This window comes from Triplophysa rosa, linkage group LG13 (genome assembly GCF_024868665.1).
Source record: "Triplophysa rosa linkage group LG13, Trosa_1v2, whole genome shotgun sequence".
In the NCBI taxonomy this organism is placed as follows: Eukaryota; Metazoa; Chordata; class Actinopteri; order Cypriniformes; family Nemacheilidae; genus Triplophysa; species Triplophysa rosa.
Window position 1 is genome coordinate 17,573,129 of NC_079902.1, and position 19,975 is coordinate 17,593,103.

At 38.1% G+C, this 19,975-nt stretch overlaps 1 protein-coding gene across 3 annotated transcripts in view; it reads left to right on the forward strand.

The window, feature by feature from the left end:
* Positions 1-19,975, forward strand: part of lingo2 (leucine rich repeat and Ig domain containing 2) — a 245,530-nt gene that overhangs the window by 30,727 nt on the left and 194,828 nt on the right. The window lies entirely within an intron of this gene.

Sequence of the window (19,975 nt, forward strand, 5' to 3'; positions counted from 1 at the left end):
AATTCTCAGATACAAAGTGCTAAGGGGCATTCAAGAACTCGCAACAAGGTCGAGAATGTGATGCCTGCTGTTTACACTGCCTGCTTCCCTCCCACCAAGTTTGTGTGCCCGGCTAATGAACATTGTTTTTGCAAATTAAGTGGGCCACAAAAGGCAAGAACCTTAAAACTGAGGCACATAAATTATTCAAATGGCTTCAGTGGGGACGGGTTGGAGGGCGACCGTACCTGCCTCTTTCTCAGGCTTGCTTTATCTTTTATGAGGGACGAAAGACGTGCTCTTTAAACGCTGTGTGAATCTCATCAGAATACCGTTGCGCTCAACATCACTCCACACTTCTTTATGTGTGGACCTGTCATACGGCTGTGTGTTTAAAGAACATAAAATGGGGTTATTTTTCATCTCCTGGAGCTTGACCATGTCCAGACAGAAATAGAGAGAGACCGAGACAAAAAGTCCCCTTTTCTGTCCCTAGTTAGGAAAAATGGGCCAACCATGTATCTTGATGAGCGGTCCAATCCAAGCAGGCATGAAACCTGTTATGGAAAGTGCTAAATAATTAGCCTATCATAATGGGGGGCTTTAAGTGCCAGGGGCCAGAAAAGATAAATGAGGCCTTTTTGTATTCCAAATCATTTTAATCCTAAGAGTGTGGGCTGCTTTTATTGCGCCCTATAGTGAATATCTAGAGTGCGGTTTCTTTATCTTTTCTGCATTTAATTATTACTTATTTGTGGACCTGACTTGTTTTTTCCTGTTCCTCAAGCCTGAATTTATATAAAATTTTAACTTTTAAATAGGCCAACAGAATCAGTCACAAGGGGATATGTCTCTGAGCAAATTTCTGTAAGAGAATACGAATGACCTATCTCATGGGCACACGCAACTGTGCGCTTTCCATTTCGCCTCTAAAATGATGAATTAAAACATAAATCTCATGAATTTAAAAGACAGAATTGACTCAATACAGTCGTGTATAACCATTCCTCAATATTTTCCACATGGAAATATTCCACCCCTTTCGTCAAATCTGCACATTCACTGTGTAATATATCATAATATCAGAGATTCTTGCAAGTCTCTTTATCGTGTATGCTAATAGTTTTGATGGCTCTTAATGAAGCAGATATCATTTCAGTGTTTAAATATAAAGGGAAATCTACATTTTCATGAATTTAAAGCAGTTTGGCAATATTCATCATTACATCCTTTTTTATTCCAAGCTAATTAAGTTTAAGAAGGTTTTTATAAACTCACGCCGCAGAACAAGTGCCTCTGAAATTCATCATATCCATAGACGTTTCGCTGCTACAACAGCTTTGATTATAAGTGTGATGGCAGTGATTTTCCCATGATAAACCCTTCTCATTTTTATATTGAGAATGAACTTAATGATGCATGGAGCAGATGGGCTGATTTTTAAGTTCTCTCTTTTTCTCTGTCTCTCTAGGCTCCCTCCCTCTCTCTCTCCTCCTCAGACTACAATTTCACACACATTCTATCAGTGAAATTGACTTTACAAAGTGGGGGAATGCTCACCATATGGCTGTCCAACCACACCAGGTTAGAAATGGAGGGAGGAACTAGTTGATGAGAGAGATCTATTTCTACCCAAATTATTAAAGCGTGTTGTATTTGTTCTGTAGACCGATTCGAGATCATTTCTTGAATGTTATTCAATATCACCACGTTGCTCCAAATGACATGGAGCGGTACTATCCACGAAGACGCTTTCAGTTAGCGTGCATCTCGACAGCAAAACACGGCCTTTATAATGGCCGTCTGGTTTAGAGATGAGCGGAGCCCTCAGACCTGATTAGTTTCACTCAGCCACTCAAATAATGCAATCGTCCCTGCTAGATTATCCCCTTGCCGCCATGACTATCCAATCTCAGTGTCATATCACATGGCCATATAAGGGTTTATGATGCACCCTATGAGACTTGCCGCCAACCGCCGGCGACAGTAATTCATCAAACCCTGTCCTAATGCTATATTCATGAGATCAATGACATATGGAAATTTGTGCATGTGCATGTGTGGACCCGTCCCCTGTTAACACTCGATTTAGAGGTTATTTGCTGCCCTGCGTATGGCACCTCTCTCTTGGGCATCCTCCCTCAACTGCCGTTTCCCTGGTGATCTCCGACAAGGACATATTTTGTGCTGTTCCACATCAGAAGAGCGTCCCAGAGTTTTTGGGGCGACAGAGGTCTTCTCAACCTTTGTGCTGAAGCATGTAGAGCGCTGCTGCCACATGTGCTCTGATAACTGCAGCCGGTAGAAACCGTAGCTTCTGTGCTGGAACGTTCTGTATCACAGGGACTGAATTAGAACAGTCTAGTTCCTGTGGTTAGTAACAGCACCTGTGCATGAGGAGAACAAAAGTTCTCTGAACTTGAATGGTGATACTTGCAGAATTGTGTGTGTTTGTGTATGCAAGCATTATAATATATATAGTGTGGGTAAGAAAAATGACGCAACACCAGTTCAATTTTGTCAAAGGTTTGGGGGCAATTGTTATTCATATTTCTTTCCACATTTTAGATTAATAGGAAAACCATTAAAATTGTGGAATAATGGAAATTAAAATATAAGGATTATACTGTGAAAAATCTTATATTTTATATAATCGTATATTATAATCTAATATAGTGTTGTATAAATACATGTTAAAAATAAATACATGTAATAATATCAAAATAAATAATGTCATTTAAAAGTTCAAGATGATTTTTTTTTTATTGCGTTGTTTATTTATTTTTTTAATATTTAAACAATTTTGTTTATTTATTTGATTTTAATTTATTCTTGTATTTCTTTTTATGTAATTACATTATTAAAAAATAATATAGTTTTATGTCAACATGTTAATTTCTTTCATTATAAAAATAATTAAAAATAGATAAATTATAGATAAAAAATACTTTTTAATAATGAAAGAAATGAACGTGTTTACACAATTCACAAAATTAGAATCCTAAGATTCTATCTGCATTGTGAGCAGTTTTAAGATATTGAGCTTCAAAGTTTTGAAAGGCATTCCAGTTGACTTTATAAATTAGATGTTTTCAAAAAAAACCTCAATGTACACAATACAAAGAAAAAACATCACATAATTTATAAATTGTCACAGAATAAGAGTAGTCAATAACTCTTGCAAGGTGACAAATTGTATTTTTGTCTGCAAAACTAATTACAAATGTTACAAAGCATAGATCAGAAGTCTTTTTTTGCAAGAAACGTTTATTCAAGTGAGCCTTTTGATAGTTAGTGCCCTGCACCATTCTAATTCTTTGCATTTCATAGGCGTCCTTTCATAGACAGTTCCAAGGGCCAGGAGTAGGTGCAAAGACGTCAAGCTTATAAAATGAAGAATAGAAAACGTGTGCAGTCTTTTAACCACCTACTCCAACCCAACAAGGAACAACGGCAGCGATCCAATTAGCTGGAAATCAGGGCAGCGGCTCAATAAGGGGCTTTGTGTTGGATTGCAGGGCAGTAACACAGAGCTGTCCTAATGGGTCATTGAGAATGACTGATCACTTGATGCCTCGGCTTTGGCAGGTGGAGCCCTACAGAGCCCTTATTATGGATTATAGACACCATCCATTCCCGCATCCTCTCATCTGCTCCCGGAATGAATATTAAAGCAGCTTCCTTTTGGTTACTAGATTTCCATGGGCTACACACTGGACAGAGAGTTTATTTATATCACCAGACGCATAGGTATGGTCAGCGCTCTCTCAGGACAGTGTAACAAGAGGGGAAAGACAAAAACAGAACACAGCGCTGGTTTTGCAGGTGTAATGCGTCGTAAAGCTGACTCACCAACACTCCGAGCTACTCTGAGGGGAAATTAGGAGAGAGCGAATGTGGTGAGGGAGAGAGAGAGAAGGGCAGCCACAGAGGCTAGGACTGAAATGGACTGAGAGAGCGGTTTGGGTAATGCCCTAGGAAATCAACATCTGTGGTCTTTTAGAGAGGCTTCGGGAAATGGGCCCAACGTTGAAGGAGGGAGCCAACGCTGGCAGCCCGCACAGCTAACCTATAATACTGGTTTCCTTTTTCTTCCATCTGGTCATATGTATGCTAGTCAGGGAATCCTCACAGCTGATCATTTGTGCGACGAAAACATAGCCTATCTAAAGTAACAATTCTGCAATATATGCTTCTCTAGTACTCAGCTGATATCAAAGCTCTCAAAACGTTTATCCTAGTTGTCAAGTGCCTGTCATACAATTTTCTATAAGTCGACTTTGCGTTTTTATGAATTGAATCGTTTTTGAGTTTTCAACACCTACAACCAATACTGCTGTATCACATGTCATTGTATTGGCATCTTTTGGGTTATTATTACACCCAGCAGACTAGAATTTATCATTCACTGACGTGTAGAAGAAGAGGTGGTGGTGTAAAAGGTGGAGTGGGTAGAGGGGGTGGGGAGAGAGGAGGAGGAAGAGGAGAGCGGAGGAGATCGAAAAAGAAGATGGGAGAGACATAAGAGCTGGTGTAGGAAGAGAAGAGGTGGAGGATGAAGTATAGAGGACATTGAGTGTTATGAGTCATGGGCTGTACTTGAGAGAGGTGGGACAGAAGGTTTAGAGGTTCAGTCTTTGCCTAGATGAAGAAACACTTCATGCACTTCACAGTAAGTTTCAGTTTCAGTGTGTTAGGTTTCCTGAACTAACAGCATGTATTTAGGTTTGTTTGTTGTTAGTTCATGGTTGTTTGTAATACATTTAATTATTTAAAAATGTAGTCATGTAAAAATGTAGAAATGAATGTTAACCAAGATGAATACATGTAAAAATATTGTGAGTCAGAGTCTTGGTTGGATCTAAGACAAAACTTAAAGAAATCTAAAGAACATATTAAATTTAAGTGGAAACAATAAGATTGGTACCAAGCTACATCAAATATATCATTTGTACAGTTTTTTTACTTAGGTTCTTAGGGTCATGGTTCTTGAAGATTTCTTTCACAGAACCTAACTTATGTGCACTTAACTCGTACTTGGAGCTGGTCTCGACTACACTCAAATACATTTGGTTTGCAACATACACAGAAACTAAGGAAAAACATAGACTAAAATATCGATATTGTGTAACATTAAAGGAGCAATGTGGAGATTGTAGTGGCATCTAGCAGTGTCACTCCACCCCTCCCTTTGGAAGCACTACGAAACGTGCTCTGTAGAGCAGTTTGTCCGTTTAGGGCTTCTGTAGAAACAAACATGGCCAATTCCATGTAAGGGGACCCGCGGTGTATGTAGATAGAAATAGTTCATTCTAAGGTTATAAAAACATAACTTTATCCACCTCTAAAGACATAGTTATGTTGTATTGCATTTCTATCAATAGATCCTTCAAAAATGACACGCAGCACCTTTAAACAATAATTCACCTTTTCTGACAGTGTAGCTGAATGTGTTAAAGGATTAAGAAAAGGAAACGTTTTTGTCAGAATTTTCTTTTAATATACGTGTTACCTGACAAAAATGCTTTCATTATGCAGGGAAAAACAGAACTGTTAATTGTTTTTATAACATTAACCTTAGGTTATACAAATGTGTAAAAATCTCGACGTTGGTGACCAAACAGATGCATCACAGCTCTTGTTTCTCCCCTTCTTCTCATAGATATTTATAGCAACTTGTGTCTGTAGTAACAAGCCATCCTCTCCTCCTTGTGTTCATTATTATAAGCTATAGGTCCCTATGGAAGGGACAGCAGAGATGTTCTTTCACATGGCTCTAATATCCTCTTTAGGGCACATGACCTTGAGAGGGTGGAGAGGTAGCCGAGTACTCTTCACTTCCCTGGCCTGGTCATTCTACACCTGGAGGGAATCGATAGCACGCAGGCAATAAGCTCTGAACATCAGTTCTCTCCAGCGACACTGCAGATTTGCCATAGAGTTACATACCGAGCGCCTGACAGTATGACAGCAAAAACTCATCCGAGTCTAGTCTCGGTCTCACTAATCTGAAAGCAGGCTTGTGAGAACTCATCGAAGACAGCCTGAAAAACAACAGCATGGCAGGCGATGTGAATTTTAAATGTAGATGCCGATGTGGGTCTAGCAGAATGTTCTTAAGTTCTGTGTTGGGGGAATTTGAAAATAATGAGAACCCGGTCCCTGCTGTCTAATCCTTTTACTTAATTCCTTAATTGGTTATTTAATCACTAAAGGAAGGTAGATCCAGAATTACAAGTTTAACAAGCTTTTGTTCTCACATGGGCGTTCATTACGAAGATGCTTGGTTGAGAATCTATGGTAGATTACAATACAGCCAAATTCCAAATAGATCCATCTTGACTTCTTCTCCAAGCTCAATGTTGTAGCTACATGCTGGTTTGTCCTGTGTGATTTAGGAAGGTCTGGTGAAGAGGATGAAAGGGTCTTTGAAGTTATATTGCTAATGGCGAGTCTGGAACATAATCTAAACTTGGTAACAGTGGCAAGAACGGCCGTGCAGCGGGTTATTGGACTTTGCTCGTGCTGTTCTGCCGAACCGTAAATAATGGGAGGCAGACGGCCATCGAACAATAGGAAACCAGAGACAATAGTCTGGGGAAGAGGCTGAGAGCTTCAATGAGAAGCGGACAGTTTTGCTTTCGCTACGACAAAAAGAGGCGCACGGCCATTTGTTGTTAGAGAACAGAGAGGGGGATTGTGGGAGAATTACAGCATGACATTGGAGAACAAAAAGGCAAATACTGCAGAAGGGAGATAAGCCACGGCTGCGGGAAAGGTGTGAAGGAAAATATTTTTAAAATTAGTTGTTTTTTCTTCCAGGGGAAAGTAGCTTAGGGAAATGTGTTCTCTATTACCTCAGTGCTATTTCTGTGAGGTTCTTGTTAAATGAGCATTCGTAGATGAGGTTTGTATAAACAACATAATGAGCGAAACCAGCACAAGCCAACGTTCCCAATGTTCTGATAACAGGAGAAGTCAAACCTTCATCTTCTCAGCATTGACCATCATTCTCCAAGCCTTTAGCTATTCTCCGTCTTAGCCCGATATCCCACGATCAGTGAAAAGAAGGAGGGAAACCGTACTTTCTTCAGACTTCCACATATCTGTTATATCACTCAGAGGCAAGTAAAAGAGCATGGGGTGACTTGTCCTCCCTGTAGGGAGAAATGGAATAAGTGTGTTTTGTCCTGCCCTACACAAAGACCTCTGATTCAGCTCATAAGGGCTCTCTGGATAATTCAAAGGATCCAGGTGTGTTAGACAGTAGCTCCGACACATTCTTGGGGAGCTGGTATGCTTCAGAATGAATCTGTTTGCATTAGACCTGAGAGCATTGGAACTGACTCAGCCACATAAAGTGCACCTGACTGATTCTTGGGAATGCTCAAGCAAGCAGTAAATGTAATAGACCTTTGCCTACGAATGAATAAACATTGATTACAAATAAGAAAGCAAAGCACAATTATTTCCAGAACTAGGGAAAGCTTGCTGTGTCAGGATGCATCAACAGATCTCACATTTTGTGTATAGCATGGATATGGATGTAGAATTAAATGATTTCTTTCTTTCGTTCGTTCGTTCGTTCGTTCTTCTTTCTTTCCTGTCTGTCTATCAAACGTTGATGCTTGTGATTTCATAATTCGATTATGAGACTTTAGCCAGCTTTTCACAGCCAGGGTCACATACTGTATTTCTAATTAAGTGCATAATTTAATAACCAAAAAACATAACAGCTGCACACTGTAGCTAATAACTGTAACACAACTGCAACACCTGTGCCACCAGCCAAAGTGCAGCTGAATCTGCCGAAACATCCTCTGTTCTCTGTCCTTTCGAAAGCTTTTATAACACTCCACGTCCCTGCAGAGGAAGTGGCTTTTATCTGGCGGGAATTGCAAGGGCACGTTTCAGAAGCACAGAAGCATGAATGTACACATGGAGCGGTGTAGCGGTGCTTATGAGGAACAGCAGGTAAGCAGCCGTAGATCTGCTGCACCATAACACCAGGATTTAGCTCATGTATCATTCAGAAACCCGTATAAAAGTACACAGGAGGGCTTAAGTGCACACGTGAATATCATTGCTTCCATTTTTCTCCCTTGCTCTGTTTGTTTTTGGGTGACGGACTAAAACAGGTCCAAACATGATAGCGGTGGCAGGAGCGTTTCATTCAAGAAAGCAGTGATTGCAGGTGCCTACTGCCTGCCAAAAGAAAGCTATTATTTGCCCTATGGGACTATAGGCAATGTTTTTTGGATAATGAAGAAATGCAGGAATCATGGGTAGCTCTGAGGTTTAGGCGCCTGGTGATTCCCAATTGGCCCTTTTGAAAGGCAAATGTGAATGAAGAGAGGAAACAAGAATGATAAGGAGGAGGAAAGTGAGTGAGAGATTGCTTATCGCTTCACCTGTGTCTTATCAGCTCCCATTTTACAGCTTTCCGCATTTCATGCAGATCTCATTGTGAGGCGAATCACATCTTTCCACTTCGCCAACATGATTGGCATTCGCGTCGCCTGTCTTGCTCTGCCTGGGTTGGGTCTGGGAATGTGTAATCCTGGAACGTGAATGCCTTTGGGTTGAACAGATTAACCTATAACAGTGAGGCAGAACTATCATGCTGTGCTTCATTCCTAATTTCTCAAAGAATTTACACCCAAAATCTCATCCCTTAAAACAGAACAGGCCTAAATAGGGGGCTTTTGCAGGACTATTATTCATGTGTTTTGTGTGTGTGCGTGTGTGTGTGTGTGTGTGTGTGTGTGTGTGCGTGTGTGTGTGTGTGTGTGTGTGTGTGTGTGTGTGTGTGTGTGGTACATATTGCAAACCAAATGTTTATGAAAGCAACTTCATCATGTTTCCTCTGAATTCATCTATTCATCAAACCTCTCGTTTCTGTCTGCCTAGACACTTTCATCCAGACCACACAATATTTTTAATTTTGCATACAAGCTTTACGTCTAAGGTTATTGTGCATGTTAAAACCCTACTTGGCACTCATATGCCTCAATTCTCTGCAGTTTATTTAAAGTTTTCAGTTTCATTTCTTTGCAAAGTTTTTTACTAGTGTTGTAGTCTAACACTTTCCAACTCCAGAAGGAGAAGAACTCCACATTAATTTGGAAATTGAGAGTACTATGGAAAGTGCTCCATCCCTTAACGTGGGCGGTTAAGCACTTAGTTTTAGTGCTGCATGGTGGAGTTGGACAGTGTTACATACCACAAGATGACTTTTGCTCGGGTTGTTCCTGCTTCATCTTTACTCAGTCCTACACCTCCATTTCTTTTGTTTTCCTCTTCTGCTAGCTCGCTTTCTTGTTTTAACTCAACTCAACTCTCAACTCAACTTTATTTATATAGCGCTTTTTACAGTTTTCATTGTTAGAAAGCAGCTGTACATGAGACATATTAACTATAAGCAAAACAATTAAAGTTATACCTGTAGAAACAACAAAAAGGTGAAAACACAGAAGACAGACATACCCACATACAAAACACTCCACACACACAATATGCACACGTACTAACATAGACATAGACACACACACGGACACGCAGACACACACACACACACACACACACACACCCAGGCCCAACCAGGGGATTCCAGTTCCCCTCTGGCAAAAGCTGCTGGCAAAAGCTCGACAGTGCTTGCACAACAAGGCTAAATAAAAAATAAATAAACTTACTAATAAGGTAAATTGTTGATTTAAGATTATCATTAATAATCTAATAGCGTTTGAAATTTTGTGGTGAAGACGTGTCAAGTCGCCGCGTCCTTCTTTATCCAGCTCTATCATCTCAGCTCTTGTCAGGTCGCCGCTTCCCATTCTTCGCTCTACCATCAGGTCAGGGCATCCTGCTCGCTGTGGTAACCTTGGAACAATGAGACAAGACTGGCTGAGAGTAGAGTACTCTGCACTCTTTGATGCAACAAGTACATCAGTTGTTGTTGGAAGTGTTCCTGGTTCCGGTTGATCTAACTAATGCAGCCTAAACCCTCAGAGGATTTTACTTCTTGTTTCTTACTTTTCTCCAGGGTGTTCAGCATTTTTGTTCTTTGGATTTCAAAGTTAACCCCTTAAAGTCTTAGCAAAGCTTAAAGTTGTTAGAACATTTTAGTAATTTACACATCATGGGGCGGTTTCCCGAACAAGGATTATCTTAAACCAGGACTAGGCCTTAGTTAAGGATATTTAAATTGTGTTAAAAAACATACTTTACAAAAAACATTACTGGTGAGCATCTTGAGACAAAACAATCGCACTGATATATTTTAGGATATGACAGTGTAAATTGTTTTTGTTTAAGACGCCTCTAACATTTCAGTTAGTCTGGGACTAGGTTTAAGGCCTGTCCTGGAAACCGCCCCTATGTGTTGTGTGCATTACTAACCATCAGACATCATTGATGCTTTTCAACCACACAAAATTATCGTTGGAGAATACGGGTGTACCTTAGTTGTCTATGTTATTGTGTTTCGAGAAAATCATGCATGATTTCGTATAAAATCAAAGTCAGAAATTGTATAGCCCTGGAAAAATAAGAGACCACTCCGGTTTTAGCTATTCTGTATTTATTGTGGCTGTTCCACTCCAGTGTCTGTTGAATTTTAACTGAAACTAACCTCAGGAATGACAAAAAGTCACTCAAAGGTAATGTGAAAGATGGCAAAGATTGTGAAAAACTCATGCTTTTTCTGCATTTTTTTTTTGAGCTGATCTTAAAGTACATGTAAAACATTTGTATTGTGTTGTTTAAACAAGAATATTAACCTTTTCTTTGCAGTATTCAAGATCTGCAAACATTTGTTTTGACCAGTTTGTGTCGTTTATATTTTCTGCATATAAATGCAAATAAAAAACTAAATTTTCATTTGGAATTTGGGGGAAATGTTGTCATTAGTTCACAGAATTAAGAAAAAATATCATCTTACTTAAACACGTACCCGTAAATTGTAAATTATGAAAATAATTTAGTGGTCTCCTGATGTTGTCCACGGCTGTATATTGAATTTCTAAACGCATTTAGGGAGATTGTACTGTTTTATGAGGTGTTTTGAGAACAATATGTACCTGTCACATTGAATATGATGGATCATTGTTCCCAGCACAGAAGTATTGGTAAACACTAATGCAATTGTAATCAGGTTTGTGGTTTCTAGAAAATGAACTGAAGTGTACAGGAGCACTTTACCATTTCATACAGACTACATTTCTTGAGCAGATATTGTGACATTTTAAAGCTGTAAATCGTTCAATGAACATTATGTGGGACAACAGTTACAACACTTATCGCTTAGACAAAATGGTGGGTGTACTGTATGCATCTGTGCGTGTGTCTGTTTGGAAACGCTCTTAGACTCAAGAAAAGTCAATTTTATTGCACAAATCAAAAAACAAAAGCAATACACATCCAATAGCTTTGACAGTGTCTGTACGCTAATGTGCTTATGCAGGCAGATTGTCTGCTTGCTGTGGGTGCACTCCATTCCAGGAAACGACCCATAAGCTTCCTCTCTGGCTCCACTTCCTCCACAGAAAAAAATCTCAGCTTCTTTAATAATTCATTAACGCTTATCCAGTAAGAAATGCCTCATCAAACTCACACAAACACAAGCAAAATAAAGACACAGTGAATTAGATATTCGTAGACCGGATAACTGAATCATGAGTTTGACTTTATCAAATGTGAATTGTGCGGACACTCACAAGCTTGCGGGTGAAATAGTTAAGATATCCGACGGCTGAAAAATCGGTGAATGTTTTATAAATGGCTTTTGCATATGAGCCGGATGTGGACTAACATGTGTTGTCTGTGGTTGAAAAAGGATCAGCCCAGGGTCTTGAGAATGATTCATGAGTTTGTTTCTTGTATTTTGTTGCTGTTGCTGTGATTTATTGCTTGTTTAAAGCCCCATATCTTGCAATGTCATATCGAGACACTGCTTCGTCCTCCGCTTGACAGATTATGTCTGTGATGAGGCCGTCTCAGACATGCGTAATGGTGTGTTGGTCTTAAAGCACAAACTGAAATGCTTATCACGGGGAATCATCGCAACGAAAATATTTATTTTTAACGGATGTTTGCTGTAAAATTTTGTACATTGCTATTGTCATCTTTAGACAGAAATATTGACCTCTACCATTGTGTGTTAGTAAAGGGCTGTGAGACAAGTGTTAAATTAATTGGGGGGATTGTCATTCTTTTAAACTCTCATTATAGGCTCATTATAGATCGTATCGTATTTACAGAACTCACTCCTATTTGTACAATTAACATCGCGCTATTGCAGCCCACAGAAATCTGTGTAAACTGAGGTTCATTTAAAAGAGTTATTTGTGAAAAATTTTGTGGATCGTGACAGCAGTGATTCATCAAATGATGATCAAATCATGGAAAAGAGCATTATAACAGAGCATATATCCGTTTAGTTGAGCAAGTATTCGGCAGAACCGTCTCGGCTGCCTGGGTCGCGGTGGTGGAGCGATGTACAGTCTCAGCAAAGTATGCCAAATCGCAGTAGTCCTCCACAAACTATCTCTGAACCAAACCCACGCAATCTGGGAACGCACCATGTAAATTGCGCTCAGCGCAGATTTCGTGGGCGCGTTTGGGCCGTTCCCTATTTGCATAATTCCTTTAGTCGCTCTGGCGCTTATAATAACCTGTACTGTCAGTGGCCCCAGTTTAGTTTGGAATTATTTTGAAAGTTTTTTTATTTAATGTTGCTTCACACCCCTTTTCTTTCCTCCAGTTTAAAGAGGTACCGCATTGTTTTCCAAATCTGTTATATAAGATTTTATTTGTCACATATACGTGTACTGTATATACGTATGAAGAGTTTATATGCTAAAACAGATCATTCTGATCATGTTTCTTATTATGTTATCGTGTTTTTATTGTGTTAACTTGCTGTATTATGTATTTTCTGAGTTATTATTGCTTACTGAAAACACTCCAACTTGACTGATATTAATTAGAATGCACAGTAAAAACATGCTTTTTAAAGATTTTTATAAACAGTTATGTGTTTTTGGAAATGAACTCATATACATCCTGTAGTGAATGTCAATCTGGTATACTCCATAGACTGAGCAATCAAACAAAAAAATGTATACAATGTCTACACATAATTTAAAAAAAGAGTCAGAATGAAATGAAGCACTACAAAAGTTATATAGAAAAAAAATAATTTTTCAATTTAAAAAGTGATTAGTATATTTACTTGTACAGTATACAAACCATTTATTTATATTATAAATAATAAATATAATATAGCTATAAATAATAATGAAAATATAATATAATAAATATAATATAAATAAGTATAATAATATTTAATTATGATTATTTGAATATTTATTTGTACATTTACGGTGATAAATATTTACTTTATGTTATTATGTAAATATAATTTACTATAGTTTAAATATTTGTTTACCATAGTATCAGAGATTTTGAATGAAGCTAAAAAGTAATAGCTACTGCTACTTTTCTGTTTTCATTAGGATGTTTGCTTTAATCGGGTCCGTGACATGTGGACGCATGCACACAGCGTGTTATGACAAGAGTGTCCCCAGTATTTTTCCATCATGTACTGTTTGCCTATTTGCAGATTATTAGTGACATGTCTGTCATGAGCCCAATGATCTGATAGTGAGGTGACTAAGCTCAGCAGTGAAGAAATATTACCACGGGAGATTTATTAGTGTTCTTTATATTTTTCATTAACACACGTCAGTAAGTGTTTACTGTACTGCATGATAACTCTATGTTCTCATCTGTCAAACATTTTATATATGACTTGGAGTTCTTATATGGCTAATCTTTTCATAAAATCCCAGACTGACTGGTTGGTGGTGAGATCAGATCTTTGTTATACAACTCAATTTTTTAGTCAACATCTGACATACATTTATTTCTTTTCACTTGCTGTTTGCATTTTTTTGTTTAATTTGTCTGAGCATTTTGAGTGCCACCTCACACTTTCAACCACTGACAGGCAGGATAGAAGGAAAGACCCAGCGAGTGAAAGAGAGGAATTCTTTTAATTGCAAAAAGCAACAAAACAAAAAATAAATGGTTTTCGTTGGTCTAGCGCTTGCTCCATTTGCATGTAAAGTGAAAATCCGACAAGTCCCATCTGAAACGGGGTCTCCCCCCCACCCAGACTCAATCATACCCACTTTAATTGCATCAGTACTATTATTATAAATGCTATTATTTTTCTGACAGCGATAGCAGTCTTCTGTTTCCACCTCTCAAGAGAAAGGTAGAATGGGTTGTAATGCAGGTCTTGAATTACTTTACGAGGTTTATAGTGATATTATCACATTAAATTAGATGTTTGACACCTAAGTCGTGCGCGCAGTGGCTCCGACACTGAACTGATTTAGATTGATATGAATGTCATTGTTTTACTTGGAAATAAAATGTGCACACAGACATAGGCAGTGACATTGTAAGGTGACATGCCTTTGTGTAATTAACATCTTATCTGCTAAAGTGAGCAGTTTCTGTGAGGTATTAGCAAACCTCTTTAGGGATTTTCTTCACAAGTAATATTCTTCAAGAAAAGCCATTTGTACAGATACTGTATATGAAAATGTATATTGAGACAAAAGTTGGCATTATCTTTTTATATTCAGCATATTTTTGGTCCCTTGCAGAAAACCACACATATTTTGCATGTGATCACATGAAAATGCTTCAAAACCACATGTGAAAGTAATGTGATTTTTCTCTACAATATATTCATAGGGAATATTCCTGTCAAATGCCATATGCTTGAATTTCTGAAAGATTTCTTGTTCTCGTGCATATTTTGGCATATGTTGACATTTTCATGGGGCTTTCAAGACATTCAGAGGTTAAAAAGTGCAAAATGGCGTTGCTTTTCCCCAGACAAACTGTGAAATATGCGCAAATATGACCAGTAAGTTGGTTCATTCCTCTTGCTAAGAGCTATATCCACATCGCTGCTTCATCATAAATTACTAATGATGTTTGCTGGTATGAATTATGGAACATCACCGATTCCACTGAAGCTACTTAGTCTTCTTCATTACAGTTAGAGCAATCTTTAGGCTTTATCCACGAAATAAATGAACTATGATGGAAAGACAAAACTAGTGTCATGGTTCTGCCACAAGACCAAGAAAGACAAGACATGATGAGGCAGAACCATGACAGAACCCCATGTTTCATGTGGAGGTAGGTAATTTTGGCCCTTTCGGCTTGCCATACTCTCTCCGGTCTCCTCTGTTCCCGCCCTCTCGTCTCATCATTATTGCTCGTTATTGTTTCATGCCCGTCAGCTGTTCCCTCTTGATTTGTTCCCTTATTCAATGCCCTTGTGTCTTCTGTCTTGTGTTGGTTCATTTTGCCTTGTCTGTCCGTCGTCACCCTCCCGGTCTGTATTGCTGTGTTGGCCAGTTTAGTTATTTGTAGTTTACTGTATGTGTAGTATTGTATTTAGTCTTGTCTAGTTTAGTGTAGTTAGTCTATGTTCCTGTTACCTCTTGTTTATTCCCTTGCTGAAAAGGCTTTCATTATACTCTTTTTCACAAAATCCATCCTTTTCCTTGACCGTGGAGCCATTTTGCAGCCCGTGAGTGTATTGTGTGTTCATTTAAGAAAAAAAGTATCTCTTCACAAAGAGGAGAAAGCAAAAAAGGAGTGGGAAAATCATGTTTCGCATGCAGTGGCCTATATTTCAGATGATCTAAAATGTGTCAGCTACATCCATTGGGAAAATATGACACTGTTTACTAAATCACACAGGATGGTTTATTGAGAACTAACAGATGACTCAATTAAATGTGATTCGAGGCCTCTGTTTTAGGTGTTTTCAAACACTGCATATTCAAAATAAATATTTGAGTTGGGTCTCAGCAGAAAAGAAACCGTTTATGTTTTGCAATTCTGGAAACATTTGCCTATTTGAGAAATGGTTCCACCACGCTAATGCATCTGTAACCAAGCATCGTATGCATAGTAATTTGATAGTCTTTTAACTGCAAATGGTACAGTAATCTCCATCACATCTTATACCCGCCCAAATGTCATTGGATGTGAGTGTGATGTATTAAAAATCCTGTTGTACGTTTTGATTGGCAGTGTTTTCTATTTGAACCCACAGCAGGTTCAACAGATTGCTGAACCTGCTGTGGAAACGAATGCAAGTAGATGTAGAACGGCATTAATGCATGGTTGATGGCTCCTGTTGTTTTTCATCCTAGGCCAATGAAGTTCAATTGCACGTTATCTTCATCAGCAGTCTGGCACGCATGGTGCATTTGAACGCCGCTTTGATGTCGACTGCTCCCGAGGTTTAACTGGAAATTTGCATCCTGATCCGTCTGCAGAACTGATCGATGGCGGACGGTAGCGCTTAATGCTAATGCTAGCTGTCGCCGTGCCTCGTGTTTACTTACTGCTGCTTGATCGCCAACTGCATTCTTGTGTGAGCGGATCCCCGGCTTCTAGACAGAGGACAGGGCTTTTATGAGCATAAATATCATAAATCATTTTACTTTATGGCCCCAGAGACCAGAGGTGAGGAGCGGACGAGAGCGTTTGCACTGCGCCTGTCTCAGGTTTCAGAGGCGAAGTCTGATAGAGTATTGACTTTTTCTGATTAGCGACGAAAGGGATGTGAGCAGGGTGACAAAAGCCAAACAGAGCATCAGGCTTATTTTTGGACCCTGGAGATACGTAATTCTGTTTGGAGACGTGCAGTGTGGCTTCAGAGGGACATTTTGAAACATGACTATCACTGGCAACGAGGCAAATTTTAGCCTTGAATTTTCCTCCAGGCTTTCTAAAGCTTTAACAATTTGATCAATGGTTAAGTTATATATAACACGCTGATAGTAAACAGCTTTTTTTTTACAGACTAAACCAGTGGCACATACCACTATGCCCCGGTTTTACAGACAAGGCTTAAGACTAGTCCCAGACTAAAATGTTTGAGCTATTTTAACTGAAAATAACTTCCCTGGATATATCTTAAAATATGTCACTACCAATGTTTTGTCTTAAGATGCACATCAGTAATGGTTTCTTATAAGGCATTTTAATAAAAGCGACTTAAATAGCCTAAATTAACTAAGGCATAGTCCTGGCTTAGGCTAAGCCGTGTCTATGAAACCGGGCCTATAATAGGAAAAATGCAATGTTTCAACTTGTCATATTTGTTTATTTCTATTGCGCTTTTCACAGTTTTGCATTGTTTCCAAAGCAGCTGTACAGAAAACACACAAACAGGAACAAACAGAAAATAAATATAGATATAAATAATCTAATAATAATAATAAAAAAAAGAAGAAATAATAAAAAATATGTAATTATATAACAGGAATTTAACATTTATTGTTGTAAGTAGACTAACATATTTTTTACTCATAAGTAAAAATTTAATTTTTAATTCAAGTTTATTTCTATAGTGCTTTTCACAATTTTGCATTGCAGCTGTACAGAAAACACATTGTGGAACAAACAGGCAGGAAATAATAATAGCAATAACAACAACACAATAATAACAAAACGTATTATTATTATTTTTATAATTTATAATTATAGAACTGGAATTAAACATGTATTGTTGTTTATAGACTGCCATGTTTTTTTACTCAAAAGCAATGTTAAACATAATATTAGAAATCATTTCACTGAAAAAAATTATTTGTTCTTTTTTTGTTGGTTCAACTTTAAAAAATAAGTTACCTGGGGCCCGTTTCAGAAAGGAGGTTTAGTGAAAACTGTTTTTGTCAGTGTAAGTTGTTGTCGATCAAGACGCCTCTAACATTTAAATTAGTGTGGGACTAGGCTTAAGCCCTGTCTGGGAAACCGCCCCATACATATTAAATATTTTTTAAATTGAATTAACTCGACATTTTAAGGACACCAATGTACCTTATGTTTTCAAGTTGAACAAACACTTCAGTGTTTTAGGCCAATGGGGAGAAAACATGGATGTGTAAAAAAAATTCAAACACGTTGTTTTCTCCTCGCCTTTAGTTTGGTCATATTTATTTTTTATTTAGACTAATACCATCCAAACATTGACATGTGGAACCTCACACACAAGTGTTTTACAGAGGGTGACCTCATGACGTCAACCTCTGAACGGCTACTGTAGTTGTCTCTGTGAATTAAGCTCAGACAATCTAAAGCATGTGCATAGGGCAGGATCTTTTGCAGAGCTTACAGAATAAGCACATAGAGGCTAAGGGTGTAACGAGAGAACGTGAATAATTTGGCAAGTTAAAGAGTTCAGCTCAGTTCAGAAGTTGCATTGGCCTGTGGGTGTTGTCCTGGTAAAGGTTCAAGCTGAGGGACTTTCGGAGAGCACGGCTAGAGTTGAAAGCTTCAGCTACACATTGGAACGACTGAATTATATGCTTTTACATACTGGTTTAAATGCTTGACATATTGCCATCTTTACATATTCAACATATACTACATCTATAGCAGATAGATGGAGAGTATGAAAAAAGAAATAAAACACACTCCGGAGTGTTGAAACTGTTTGATCATATTTTAAAAGTCCAGTATATGAATTATCTAGCGGCGAGGTTGCAAATTGCAACCAACGTCTCACTCCACCCTCCCTTTCGAAACACTATGGCAGCTGACACAGCACTAAGATGTCGTCACGTTTTTCTTTGCCGAAGGAGATAACATATTCACAAAACATGCTCTAGTAGAATAGTATAGTAAAAATCGAATCATCTAATTACAGTAAAAATAGAAGGCGAGAGTTTTTTTATGTAAAACAGCGTGCATATTTTGCTTGTTAACCTAAACTTTAAGTCCATATTTTTTGTACTATATACATATACACAAACAACATGTACATAGGGGGCACCATATAGCTTAGTAAAGTAGTTTTTATACACTGCTGTCTAGTCAGGGTCACTTATGGATCAAGATGAACAAGAAAACAAGAAAAAATGCAACTTGCCCGCTAGCTTTGACTTTTTGTTTTACCAGAAAAAAACATTCATATGCGTTGAAATAGATATCTAGAAACAATTCTTAGTTTAAAACAAGTTGTTTGCCGAGACAATTGCATCTATCACTCTCTCTGTTTTCCTTGTAATTTTCCATCTGCTCTGATACCCAAATACTATTTCCTGCTCAGTATGAAACACACAGCCCGTCGCTGCCATATTTCCTGTCTCATATTTTGAGAGCACATGTGAACTTCTTGTGTCAAACACATTTGTCCTGAACAAGAAAGGTGTTCATTCTGTTGTAGCACTGTCATCATGATACATATGTGCATTTTAGTGTGAACAGAAAGTCTTGCTTCCTTACCTACACTTGATTTTATTTTCTTCATTTTAAATTTAACTACAGCGACATTCTGTGTTTCTGTGCACGTATAGAGCAAGCCTGCCATCTGCTTTTATTGAAAACTACCTTAATAGGCCGGTCCTGTCATGTTTAAAGTGGTTTACCTTTAATGAGACACTGGAACGTCTCTTGATATATGCTTAGGAAAAAGTACTTGACATGATGCTGAAAACATAAAACTAGAGCAAAATCAGCAATGTGATAATGTTACTTGAGCTGAAACTGTTATTGGAGGTTTACAAATGCTACAGCATATGCTACAGACTCGGATGCAAACATTTCAAGTTCACGACCTGCAATAACGTTATGAATATTTTAATGACTAAATTGGTTCCATTAAAGTCCTTTTTTGAGCGGGTCGGGTACTCACTTTAGGACTATTAGTTAGATATTTGCCACATCATTACATACAATCTTTTATAAGATTTTTCTACTACTATGCTTTTATGTACAGCATTTAACCAGTGTAAAATTCAATAGTTAATAGTTAATAGTTTGTTTTTATCAGTTTCTAGTAACACAGAACCAAGATCTTTGTCATTTTGTACCCTGTGCAAGCATTTTAAATAAGCATTTGAGAGTAGGCTACTGCAAAATATGGACATCCCGATATTCAGAATCTTCTCTG